The sequence below is a fragment of the Dipodomys merriami genome, unplaced genomic scaffold (assembly GCF_024711535.1).
Source record: "Dipodomys merriami isolate MVZ:Mamm:240054 unplaced genomic scaffold, mDipMer1.0.p SCAF_19, whole genome shotgun sequence".
Classification (NCBI taxonomy): domain Eukaryota; kingdom Metazoa; phylum Chordata; class Mammalia; order Rodentia; family Heteromyidae; genus Dipodomys; species Dipodomys merriami.
In genome coordinates this window covers 2,031,118-2,044,722 of record NW_027203270.1, presented here as the reverse complement: position 1 = coordinate 2,044,722, position 13,605 = coordinate 2,031,118, and the positions used below count along the sequence as shown (strand labels likewise).

The 13,605-nt window shown below is 43.5% G+C and overlaps 1 long non-coding RNA gene across 1 annotated transcript in view; it reads left to right on the top strand.

Moving 5' to 3' along the window:
• The window catches only part of LOC138830566 (uncharacterized), a 108,532-nt gene that overhangs the window by 1,939 nt on the left and 92,988 nt on the right, over positions 1-13,605 (top strand). The window lies entirely within an intron of this gene.

Genomic DNA, 13,605 nt, shown 5'->3' with positions numbered 1-13,605 from the left:
CCTTGGTTGAGAAGCCATTGTTCTCAGGGCGGTGGAATGGGTGATGGTCTCTGCTACTGACAACAGTGCATTGGAGGCTTCTTTCCCCTGTGATATTTAGAGAAGGATGCCCTAAGAATGATCCAGGGAAGGTATTGGTCCAGGTGATTGCAATTCCTCCATCTTGGATATCTTGGTTTTTCCTTCTGCAATAAGCAGAAGACTTGGTTCCCAGACAGGGAATGTACGATGGGGGTGGCTGGGAGTTTTCAAGATGAAACTGTTCACTGGGCAGCTGAGCAGGTTCCTCTGTCTTCCACTGTGAAACGTAAACACTTCTGCTCAGAGAACTGGGAGGAAGAAGAGGAGGAGGAGGAAGAAAAGGAGGAAGGGGAAAAAGGGGGAAAAAGGAGGAAAAGGAGGAGAAGGAAGAGAAGGAGGAGAAAAAAGGAGGAGGAGGAGGAGGAGGAGGAGAAACAGGAGGAGGAGGAGGAGGAGGAGGAGGAGGAGGAGGAGGAGGAGGAGGAGGAGGAGGAGGAGGAGGAGGAGGAGGAGGAGGAGGAGGAGGAGGAGGAGGAGGAGGAGGAGGAGGAGGAGGAGGAGGAGGAGGAGGAGGAGGAGGAGGAGGAGGAGGAGGAGGAGGAGGAGGAGGAGGAGGAGGAGGAGGAGGAGGAGGAGGGGGGAGACTGGTAGGAGTCCAGGGAACTTGACTCTGAAGACTAGTGGGTTTTTTTGTTGTTGTTTTTGTTTTTTGTCAGTTGTTGGGCTTGAACTCTGGGCCTGGGTGCTGTCCCTCAGCTATTCAGCTGAAGGCTAGAGCTCTACCTCTTGAGACACAGTACCATTTCCTGTTTTATGAGTGGTTTATTGGAGATAAGAGTCTCATGGACTTTCCTGCCCAGGCTGTCTTTGACCTCAATGCTCAGATCTCAGCCTCCTGAGTAGCTAGGATTACAGGCATGAGCCACTGGTGCCTTGCTGAAGACTTTTTTTTTTTTCGGTCCGGTCATGGGGCCTGAACTCTGGGCTTGGGCGCTGTCCCTCAGCTCTTTAGCTCAAGGCTAGCACTCTACCACTTGAGCCAAAGCGCCACTTCTGGCTTTTTTCTTTTTGCTTATGTGGTGCTGGGGAATCGAACCCAGGGCCTCAGGCATGCAAGGCAAGCGCTCTACCACTGAGCCACCTTTCCTTGCTGAAGACTTTTTGAGAGGGTCATTTGCTCTGCTGAAGACATTTCTGATTTTATGCCCAGATCCGTTTAAGAAACCATTAGTCTTGAGCCCAAAGGAATCTTCTTATTTTACAATGAAAGTAGTAAAATAATGTATGTTATTTTTCAAAATTTGGAGTTCTGGGCCTATCTCCTCACTGTGCAGGGTGTGGCCCTATGGTGCAGTACCAGTTAGCACTAAGAGTTGGTTTCCATTCTGTCACTTCCTCCATGCTAGGCAGTATTCATTAATTTTCTCTTTTATTAATATATAGGGTATGGATTCAGTAATATAACGCACATACTATATAGGCCTGCATTTTATAAAAGTCTATGTGGAAATTGGGGAGATGTATGACAGAACTAGTCTCCTGGATAGAAGTAGTGCTATCTTGCAACTCTCCTCTAGCAGAAAGGAAGGGAGGAGAAGGCATGAGAAGTCAATCTGGTCCCTGGGTGTCCACTTCAAATGAAAAGGTTGCTGCTGAAGTTTTATGCCAAGGGAGCAGCAAACATACCTTAGCATTGCCTGGAATCTCTCTGGATCTCCTATTCAGTGCTCTAATGTCCCATTGTGTAGCTCAGGGCTGCTCCAACTCAGCTCTGCTTCCTGGAACTGGCCAGTGGAACCAGTGTTCCATATCATTATGGCAGGAGGCCAGCCAGCCAGATTTGGCCTGGACTGATGAGTTTCTCTAAAGGAGAGATCCTCAGGGCTAAAGGAAAGTTTCAGGAAAACCAGGGTGATTGGTTACCTTAGCAAAATCTTTTAGGCAGCAGAGTGACATTTGGAGGCTCCATGTTCTTTCTGGAATGTTCTTTCTACCCTTCTTCATTTGGCTAAGGCAGTAACGCTGACCTCATCCTCTCCCTTACCTTCAGAATTGCTCTTTGGTTTTGCTATAATTCTTCATGATTGCCTCTGTGTGCCCAACAGTCTCACAAATTTCTTAGTGCTGTTCTTTTTCAGTAAAAATCCTGTTATAGAATTTCTTAAACATATAAAAAATATGAAAAAGTTACCTAATGAACCCCCACAGGTATCCAAAATTTTGCTGTACCACTGATCTTTTTCATGTCTCTATTACACTTTTCCCCCTGAGTATTTTCAAAATCCCACTTATTCAGGATCTTGCTATATAATTCAGAATTGACTCTAACTCAAAATCTTCCTCCTGACTTCACTTTCCAAGGGATTCGATTTTAGGCATGTACCACCATGAGCTTTTATTGAACTTTTAAAAACAAATTCCAGGTGCAACTTTCTCGGGCAATCCTTGTAGAAACAAACAAAATGTTTGTTTCTAACAGATAAACAACATCTCTCCTTCCTTAGAAAAGTAAAATAACATCAATCATAATTATCATACTTTTGGGATCATACATGCAATTCAAATCTTAATTCAATGTTAACCACCCCACACTCCTGCTTCTATGAATGTCTCAGTATCAACTTTTTGTAAAAAGCAGTATCTAAACCCAATCCAACTATTTGGCCTTTTGACCCTCACTATACCAGTCATTTCCTCCTCTGCTTATACCACTTACTTGTGAAACCTATCTGTTCTTTTATCTTATGGAGCTTTTCACATTCTGGATTTAAAACAACTTATTTTTCAAACTGATGAATGAAAATTTTATACATAGTATACAAAATATGTTATGAAATATGTGTCAATGGTAGAATGGCTAATTTGGACATATGGATTTTTACTTGTACTTAGCATTTTTTCCCCTGCCACACTGGAGATTTGGCTAACTACGTCCTCATACACCATTTAGTAATTTCCTATATTCTGCAAAGGCTGTATCTGAATTTCCAACATGGTTTCAGGTCCTTGAATGCTCCATTGGTCCACAAGAGGTGGTGAATTGATGACTATATGATTATTAATGAAGTATCTTGTAGTGGAAACAGGGTTCTTGCCTGTGTGCAATTCAGACCTGTGAGGACCTATATATCTAGTGTGGCAATGGTACATGTCACCCCCAGGAATGCCAGGATCATTTCTACTATCCCCTCTCATTAAGGCCCAGGGATAACAAGGAGGGACTTGTGTATGTGTAGATACATGTCTTCCTCAGGAGCTGCCCTGAGCAGTTGCTTCTGCATGGCCCTGGCATCTCTCAGCAGTGTCAGGTTGTGAAAAGCAAAGGAGGGTGGGGGGGCCGAGGGTTGCATCTTTGGTGGATGGTACAAAACACTGAGTCAGTATTGCATGTGTTGATACTCCATTTCCCACATTGCTACCATGGCTTTAAATTTTTCCTTTCCTGCTTACTGGGCCTTGAACTCAAGAACTCCTTCTTGCTTGGCTTTCTTGCTCTGTCACTTGAACCAGGCCTAAAATTCTGCATTTTACTGGTTAATAGAAGATAGTTTCTTTTCTGCCTTAGGCTAGCTTGCAGCTGCAGTCTTCTAAATCTTAGCTTCCAGTGGTAGCTAGGATTATAGGAGTAAGCCACCTGCCTCTCTGCTTGACTGATGTCTTTACATAGTAGTATTATATCTAAGGGGAAGCTCATTATCTTCAAAAAATGCAGAAAAAGAACACTAAGTCTTATTGGAAAATGTGTCCAGAGAGAGAGAGAGAGACTCAGCTCCCACTCCATTCTTCTTAGGCTCTTTTAAGGTAAGCTTCTACCCCACACACCTGACAGTTCTGAAAATGTTCTAATTTCAGGAGGAGCCTTGGGGTGCGGGGTGGGGGTGGGGGATAGCCCCTTCTCTTCAGGGTACCAATGAAATAAGCAGATAGTGTGAGAATAGCCTTTTGGGCCCTGTCTGGGGAAAATGGACAGCTAAGTAGAGAATGAGAAATTTACAATGAAAGGGGTGGGAGATGAGCAAGCTGGTTAACTGAAGAATGTGAAGAATGGTAGAATTTATAACAAAGGAGGTGAAAGGGAAGAACATTGGTTTTTCTTGTTTTGCAAGATGGGAGGACTTGGAAGTCGCAGTTGTAGTTTACAGGACTTTGATTATCTGCCAGGACCTGCCTCAGTCCTGGGTGTGGTGTGAGGGTGTGTGTGTGTGTGTGTGTGTGTGTGTGTGTGTGTGTGTGTGTGTGTGTTTGATTATCTGCCAGGACCTGCCTCAGTCCTGGGTGTGGTGTGAGGTGTGTGTGTGTGTGTGTGTGTGTGTGTGTGTGTGTGTGTGTGTGTGTGTGTGTGTGTGTGTGTGTGTGTGTGTGTGTGTGTGTGTGTGTGTGTGTGTGTGTGTGTGTGTGTGTGTGTGTGTGTGTGTGTGTGTCTAAGGACGGGGTGTGGCCGGAGGGCAGAGGTGGCTGCTCCCAGGGTGCGACTGCCATCTGGTGGTAAGTTTTGGGTAGAGTTGTTGCCTGAAGTCTACTTCCAAGTATTCTTTAGTCACAGGTTACCCAGTGATCTAATCCACCCTCCAAGTTACAAAACAACTCAAAACAAAACACAAAATACCCAAGACATTTTCGCAGTCTTTGTAGATAAATTCAATCTCGCAAAATATCTCCTACAAGTCCAAGATTTCAGAGACTTAAGACTTTCTAGCTTTTAAAGCATTTAAAGGATTCAACTATTTGTGTACACGTCTCTCCACCCAAAATTGAATGTATACTTGCTGTCAGACACTGTTTTAGGCTAAGGATTAACACATAGGGACTCTGAAGGAGTAGAGTTTGGGGATTAAAGAGAGAGTCTCATTGAACATATCAGTTGCAGGAGAATAAGCCATTGAATCTTGAATACTGATATGTTGTAACAAAGAATTGGCCTCAGGTGGCAAGAAGGGTGGAACAAAGAGGCTTCTTGCAGGAGATGAGGAGCCTTGAAAGTCATTTGGGAGCCGGAGCACAAGGTTGACAGAGGTGATGCAGGTAGCAGGCAGTACTGATGGTAAGGTTGGGCATGGTGGAGCTGTAAATGACCATGGAGGCTAAGGAAGTCATGGAGGTTAAGTGGGAGGTGACAAAGGCTGCCGTGACCTGAGATTAACACACACATGCTCTTTTGGACCAATGTCCAGAGTTTCAAGTTCTCTGGTGGCTCACTGGAGGATGAGGGGCATTCTTCTCTAGCTGTGAAGTCAACCTCAGGAGTCAATGCTTGCTCAAGACAGCAGGCCCTGGCTCTTCCACTTGGGAACCTTCTCACCAGAATGGTCCTAGAGAGAATCCATGAGGTCATTTACCAGTATCCTCAGAGGTCCCGCCTTTGCTACATGCTACCCACAGGAAACAAGTCACTGAAAACAGTGAGTACTCCAGGGAGAAAAGTTAGGCTCCACTTCTCAGCTAGAGGTGTATTCAAGAATTTATAGGCACATTATCATATTCTCATTTTTTTTCTGGAGTTTTGAATTCAGGGCCTTATGGGGGCTAGGCCAGTATTCTACCACTGAGCCATATCCCCCTACCTTTTTGTTTGCTTGTTTACATTATTTTTTAGATGGTATTATAAGCTTTTTTTCCTAGTGCCAATCTCAGACCATGATCCTCCTACTTGTAATTTCTTCATAGCTGGGATATTACAAGCATACACCAACCACATCTAGCTTTGTTTGGTTTGGTTTTGGTGGTGCTGGGGTTTGAGTGGCCTTATACTCCTTTGGCTTGCTTACTTGCCAAGTGCTCTATCATATGAGCCATGCCTCCAGCTTGGCTTTTTGCTATTTAGGAGAGAGAATCTCTCAGTCTTTTGGCTCTTCAAACAGTGATTCTCTAGATCTCAGCCTTTTGAGTTGCTAGGATTACAGATATTAGCCATTCGCAATGGATCCAGCTTGTTTATTGAGTTAGGGTTTTCTAGCATTTTTTTTCTGGGCTAGCCTTGAATCATGATTCTTCCAATCTCTTTCTCCTGAATAGTGAACCACTATGCCTAGCTATAAAATGACCAAGTTCTTTAAGAAAGGTGTGACCATGAGACAGAGTTCAGGAGAAGATGCACTATTAGGAGAAGATACAAAGAGGGCTTCCAGGCTCCTTAAAGACTTGGCTTGTCTGCCCTTACAGTCTACTTTGCTGTTATAACTGGACTTCATAGGTAGGGAATTTTATAAAGAAAAGAACTTTATTGGGTTCACAATTCTGTAAGCTGAGCACTCCAGAGCATGGTGCTAAGGAGAAGTGAGTGCTATCGAGTCAGACTTGGAAAGAGGCAAAATCAGATGAGCTGTATCCTGTCAGGATAATGCCTTAATCCATTTATAAGGACAGAGTCCGTCCTGGCCTAATCATTGCTTATAGGCTTCACCTCTTGATAATCTTACAATGATGATCTAACTTCAGCTCATGTTCTACAGGGAACTTCCAGTTACAGTGTTTGTACTTTCTCCTTTTCCTTCCTCTTTCTCACTGGACCATGAGTTTGACTTGCATTCCTTCAATGGATGTTTTATGGCAACAAGAGAGGCTTAAGGATGGAATTGGATAGTAAAGCGAAGGAAATAGAAAATAAATGGACCTTAGGTCATGGGTGATATTGTCTATACTGGGATGGCTCTAGTGGATCTTTCACTTCTGGACAAAATGGCAAAAAAAAAAACAAAAAAAAAAAACTGAGTCATTATCTCATTCAGACCAGTGTAGTTTCCTGGAATGGGCTAGATGACTTGTACTTAACCTGACTAATTGCGGCGAACGCCTTCTCGGCCAGCGAGGAAGAACGACCACCACACCAGGAGTCTTCTCAGATCACGCTTTATTGGAGAGCCTTCTTGCTTGTAGGAGAGCTTGAGCGCGAGAGACCCCGTGTGCAGAAACGTGGCCGCTTATATATGGAATAGGAACATGGGTCGTTCTATCATTGGTTGTCTGCCTTTCACCGTCACCAGGTGCCACAGGATTGGCTGGGGACTCTACGTGGCTCGCGCATGCGCAAAGCCCGGGACCCACAGTCCTGCCAAGCACTGCCTAATATGGAGTTGTTTACCTCAAAGCTGCAAGAAAGTGGGCGCCATCTTGTAATGGCGTTCGCCCCGGCTCCCCGCAACTAATGAGGCTGCTGTGTACCTGGTGGGTCTTGACCCTGGAGAAACAAGTCTGCATGAGAAAGATCACTGTTCTCAAGTGCAGCAGGGGCAGGTGTTAGTGAGCATCTGGCAGAAGAGGGGCTCTTTCCTTTTTCTCCCACAGTATCAACACTCACACAATGTCACACAGGAGTTTGGAGTCTGGCTGAAGTGGTAAAGCACCTACATAACAATCTCAAATTCTTCAGTTCAAATCCAAAGATGACCAAGATTAAAAAAAATGTCTTGCACTCAAAGTCTTGCAAGAAACTCACCAAATGGAGTGTCTGCTTCATGGAGCTATGACTTTATTGTGTTTGCTGTTTTATATATTAGCTTAGAACCAAATCAAAAGTATTCAAATAATAGGTATTCACTGAATGAAACAGAAGTAGAGTTCATCTTCCCTGGGGAGAAGATGGCAATGAAGGGCAGGTTGGATTCCTAGTTGGGTGGGAGAATGAAGCTGTTGGTTTAGGCCTGTTAGGAACTGGGCTCAGCAGATGTCACAAGCTGAATGACATGTTCTGTGTAGTTATCTTTGTTTGCTTTTTTAATTTTTGGGACAAGATCTCACTACATAACCCTGGTTGGCCTCGACTCTTGTTCTTTCTGCCTCAACCTCTTCAATTCTGGTATTGTTGTCGTGCACTGTCACACTCAGCCTGTATCTTTACCTTTGCAGTTGTTTTTAAAGCATATAGGATTTACAGTGGCATTGATTACTGGAAGTGATGGATCCCCAATTGGGCTTGAAAAAATGCCTCTGTAAAAAGTCAGAACAATTAAGGACAGCGTGGTGGCGAGAGAACAAACCTATTTAATTAATGAGGTCATTTGTTTTTCTGAGACTTTCACCACAGCCTTTGAGGAGGACTGGCTGCGTTGCATTGTAACCCCAAAGGAAGGTTAGCTCATAAAGTCCCCATCCACCCTAAAGAGCCCTGCGCTAATTTTAATTGGCATTCACTTGTCTTCTTGTACTCATTTCTCCGTGGACTTGTTTGACTCAAGCTGTCCTCCTTGGTGAGGCTCTCTAAAATGAATTAGCCAATTTCGGCCAGTGTCTGTAATGTCCTGGACTCCTGTCCTAGGAATCACAATGGAATTAAACTACGATGATGTCCATCCTGTGTTTTGTCCCCTAAATTCACAAAGGATATAACACCTGACAGATACATTCCCTAAACTGGTGACTTCACGAGAGTGTGGTCATTCCCACATCCTTCTTGCATGCCTGAGTCTGCAATCTTCCTTCCGGCCTGCAAAAACAAGTAAGGTTTAAGAAAAATCGGTTTCAAAAATCAGGAATGAAATATTCATTACATCTTTATGAAAGTAATATTAAGCCATGGAGCCTACTAAAATACAAGTTGGTGCTTATGTCATTATTTAAAATTATTGCTCCAGATGGGCCTATTTTGGTACACTTAATAGGATATGAAATTGAGAGTATCCAAACTGGAAGCTAGTACCTTTTGAAAGTCCTAAAATGACCTCAGGTCTACTTGCCTCATAAAAAATGCCTAGATGTAGTTATTCTAGAACTCATTAGAAGACCCTGTGATTTCTACAAATTGCTGTATTTCAGCCTGGCCTGGCTTATAATCTAATCTCATGGTGGCCTCTTGATCCAGGGAATGCTTTAGCTAGGTTACTGTGGTTTAGAGGTTTTCTTGTAGATTCTTTGCTCACTCTCCCTGTACCAGTTCAGAGGGGGAAACTCAGAGCTTCCTTCAATGCCCACAAATTGCCATAGACAAAATAACTTTGGATAGACAGACAGAGAGGTTTCATTTAACAACGACAATGATGTTATTCAACAAAGACAAAATTCCCAGAGGCCCCAATAGCCAAGGACTTTCAGATTGTTCTTACAAGTCCTTCAGTAATTACCATAATATCTATAGCTTACCTCAAAACACTTAGTAACTTGGTACTTGATGGTACCCTGGGCTCAGTATAAACCAGATTAATGTTTGGGGTACATTCTGAGGTGATTCCCCAGTGACCAATATCCAATATCCAATTCCTCAGTCACCAACAGGGTATCTGACTTTTGTTCAATTCTGTGGCTCACTGCCTGGTGTGTCAGATTGCACAGGTTTAAGGGCTTAGTCCCACGAGACTTGTCTACATTTTTAAATACCAGGCAACACAACTCCTGGGCCACTGACTGGTATGCATGACTAACTGGCTTTAAATTAGGAGTTTCCACCATTTCCTCTTGAGTAAAGTACTACTCTTGAGTAAAGTACTTTACTTGCTTGCCTATACTTGCCTATTAATAAAGATTCAATTCAGAAACAGCCAGATGGGACAGAGGTTCAGGGTAAGGTGTAGATGAGAAGAGTGGAGTTTCCCTACCCTTTTAGGGTGCACTACCCTTTCAGTACCCCATATATTTCCCAACCAGGAAATGCTGAACTCTATTATTTAGAGGCTACAGCTGAAAGTTTCAAGCCTTTAACTATACATTGTTTCAGTAGTTGCTGGTCCTCATCCTAAAGCAACTCCCAAACCACTCATCTTATTAGCTTACAGAAGACACTATTTTTCTTTTTCCAGTACTGGGTATTGAATTTAGGTCTTAGTACTTATTTAAGCCATGCCCTTATTCCTTTTGTTTTTACTGTAGATACTTGGTATCTGGTTCCATGGTGGAAAAACTGTAAATGCTCAGGATGCCGAGTTTACATGCAACTGATTATGTTCCAGAAGTGACTGAGATCTTTTTCACATCAGCTGAATTTGGGGGGATCAACTTGGTCAAAACCATATGTAATGGGGGCTGGGAAGGTGGCTCAGTGGTAGAGCGCTTGCCTTGCATGCATGAGGCCCTGGGTTTGATTCCTCAGCACCACATAAGCAGAAAAAAAAAGCTGGAAGTGGCGCTGTGGCTCAAGTGGTAGAGCGCTAGCCTTGAGCTAAAGAGCTGAGGGACAACGCCCAGGCCCAGAGTTCAGCCCCACGACTGGATCTAAAGCCATATGTAATGAATCTCAACTCAGGCAAGATTACTGTAGTTTGTTTTTCAGATAGGGTCTTGCCAGGCTGCCTGGACCAGCTTTGCACCTTAATCTTCCTATCTCCATCTCCTGAATAGCTGAGACTACCATCATGCACCATTATGCCTAGCCCAAAGACAATGTTTTTCATTCCTGAAGTTCCCAAGGTATAGGCCAAATAAACATTTCTTACCATGTCATAGATTCTAACCAAGAATGTATATGCCAATAGTGCTAGGGAAAGTACTTTACCTATTGCTGTATAAACTGCACCAGGGGATTCACTAATTGGGCACACAAGCATATTTTGTAGAGATAAGATTTAATTGTGTGTGTGTGTGTGTGTGTGTGTGTGTGTGTGTGTGTAGAGTGGAGTTTGAAAAAAGTAGTTACATGGAAACTACTGAATCAATTGTCCTTAAAGAGAAGATACAATAGCACACTGAGCTCATAGGCTGGGTATGGTTGACTGTGTCCTTTTGTACAGCTGGGCAGGAAGATTCTGTGCTCTGAAACCCATGCTTGAAAGCCAGGATCAAAAAAGAATTTTCTATAAACAGGTTATGTTTTGTGAGAATAGTTTCTGCTACAACCTGTTTTGTATTCATGGTTGATTGAATCTCAAGGAATCAATCAACCGTATATACAAAACAGGAACTAAAAGCATGTAGTGAGCACATGGAGACATTCTTGTCATTATTGGCTGCACAGTAAAACACAACAGCTATTTACCTAATATTTGCATTGTATTAAGCCTTATAAGTGATCTAGAGATGACTTAGAGTACAGGGGAGGGTGTGCATCTGTTACATGTAAATACTATGCCATTTTTTAATATAAGGTACTTGAGCAGATTCATATTTTGGTATCTTTGAAGGATCCTGGACCAATATTCTATGTATACAAAGATAATTTTACTCAATTCTGCCACTGCAGAGGGAAAGCTACCTGCTATAGACAATATGTACATCAGTGGGAGTGTCTGTGTACCAATAAAACTTGATAAGAACAAGCAATGGGCAAATTTGGTCCATGGACTGTAGTTTTCTGACTAGTGATTTAGATCTCGAAGTACCAATTTACTTGTGAATTTTTCCAGTAACTTAAGCTAAAAAGTTCCCTTTTCTCCTTTAAGTCAACAAGAGAGGCATTTCTGTGTATTGAAATGGAAATGGTGCTAATCACACTGGAGGTGCTGCCATCTGCTCACTGAAGTAAGAGAAGACAAGTGAGCCCTGCTTTAAATACTTTTAAGCTTTTCACTCTTTGGGGTGCCTGAGAATCACCTGGGGAGGAGTTCAGACAGTGGCTTTCAGCCTAGTCCTCTCAATTCTGAGGTAGCAGATCAGATTTGGTCCAGATTTTGCATTGCTCATGCTGTTGCTGATGCTGCCGGCCCATGGCCCCAGCATGGGTCGCAAGGCCTGCCCTGGGCTGTGGTTCTCTAATGAGAGCAGGGTCAGAGTCCTCTGGAGGGCTTATTAAAACAAGAAGAAACGGAAGGCTGCTGTTCATTCTCGGAGGTTTTTTGATTCAAGAGAGCTGAGGCAGGACTCAGAAATGTACATTTTCAACAAGTTCCCCAAGAATTGTGGATTTTCACCCTTTGAACAAATATGCTTCAAAGGCCCCCCCCTTTGATTCTCTCCCAGTCCTGCCCCTTCCAGAGGACAAACATCAATTCTGTCCCTTTGGAAGCCATATTGTGGGTACCAGGGATGCCTTGAGTCTCCCTACAGGGCTTCTTTGGGGACCATTCAGGGAATGGATGGGGCTGGATGCATGTACACTTACTGCAAGGACCTTAAAGTTAAGGATGGCACTGAGGTTGGGAAGAAGGCGGGGAGGGGGGAGGAAGGACAAGAGCACAAACTTCCCAAGCAAGGAATCTGCTGTCTGGATCAGGCACAAGGACACTGCCTTTAAGAGCATGGTGGTCTTGCAAGAGCAAATATGGAAGATACATACAGCATTTAGCATAAGTCCTGGAATACTATAAATGTTTGACAGAGTTGCTCTTTTTTGCTGCTGTTATCTGTGACTGCTTTATAAACTCCTTGGAGGGCTATATATTATTCCTGACTTCTCCTTGTATCATGCCAGAGAAAGCCACCTTCAGAGCAGAATTCTGATGGCTGTAGCATTCCTACAGTTACTCTCTGTCCCCCGCCCCTCTGCTCAGCCTTAATCTCGCAGAACAAGAATAAAGGATATTATCATCCATAAGATCACATGCCCTTGGTATAAACGCTGATCCAAATTAGCAATTTTATAGGAAAATAATACAGTACTCATTTTTTCCTGCTGTAATTAAAATGTGTAGGATGCTATTTGTGGCCCAGACAAAGACATTTCTAGAAAACACTGTACTTAGAACCATTTGACCCTTGCTCCTAGTTTTCAAGGGCCTAATTTATGTTTTCATTGCTTTCATGACTGCAGCAGATGCATTGATGAAATACAAGCACTCGGGCTGTCCTGCACTGATGCACGTCCGTGTGTGGGCTTGCGTGATTGAATGCTGTCTTTGTGAGTAGATGAGAATTCTAACTCCCAGTCACAGCAATAATCACATCATTTCTATTGGTCCCCAGCATTATTGTTAAAAACAAGACCGTCTGGTACACTTTTTACAAGGAGGCAATGTCCTCTTTCTGTATTGGCTAATATGCAAGCCATGTGGGAGTGTGAACACTTGGAAGGTCGCTAATGTGAGTGAAGACTTGAGTTGATCATTGTGGTTCCTTTTAGTTCATTTACATCTCTAGCCACTTACCAATACCAGACAGTGTAGGTTAAGATGGTACTTGCATCTTTGATCCTTGCTCCTCCTCTGAGAGAAGAGACAATTGCACCATTTTATGGACAATGAAATTGCATAATGGAAAGGTGATGTGATTGGTCCAAGATTACAGAGGAGCCAGGCTACACAAGTACACACCTTGGGTGTGAGGCAGGTGGCCACCTGAATCATGTGACTGAAATTTATATTATGTGTGGCTCAGGTGGTAGAGTGCTAGCTATGAGCTAAAAATATCAGGGAGAGTATGAGAAGCCCTGAGTTCCATCCCCAGTAGTGGCATGCATGTGCACACTCACACATATGAGTTAAGTGTGTTTTTAGGTCCTAAAGAAAGATTAGGACTTCTCTGGGGGCTGTAGCCCAACTTTTCTTTGTTTTCCAAACCCTTGGGATATGGCTCAGTCTTAACTCAGTCTCTCCTGCTTAGCAGTCGGCTATAATCCCAGCTTGCTACCAGGACAGGAGGCTAGTTGAAATGGGCCTGGGGTACTGAAACTGCTCTTACCAAGTGTGGTGGGGTGTCTGCTGTAGCTTTTGCTGGTTCCTGAGTTTAGACACACCCCCCCCCACCCCCCGCTCAAGAAGGTACCTCCCTGTAACTCACCATGAAAAATTA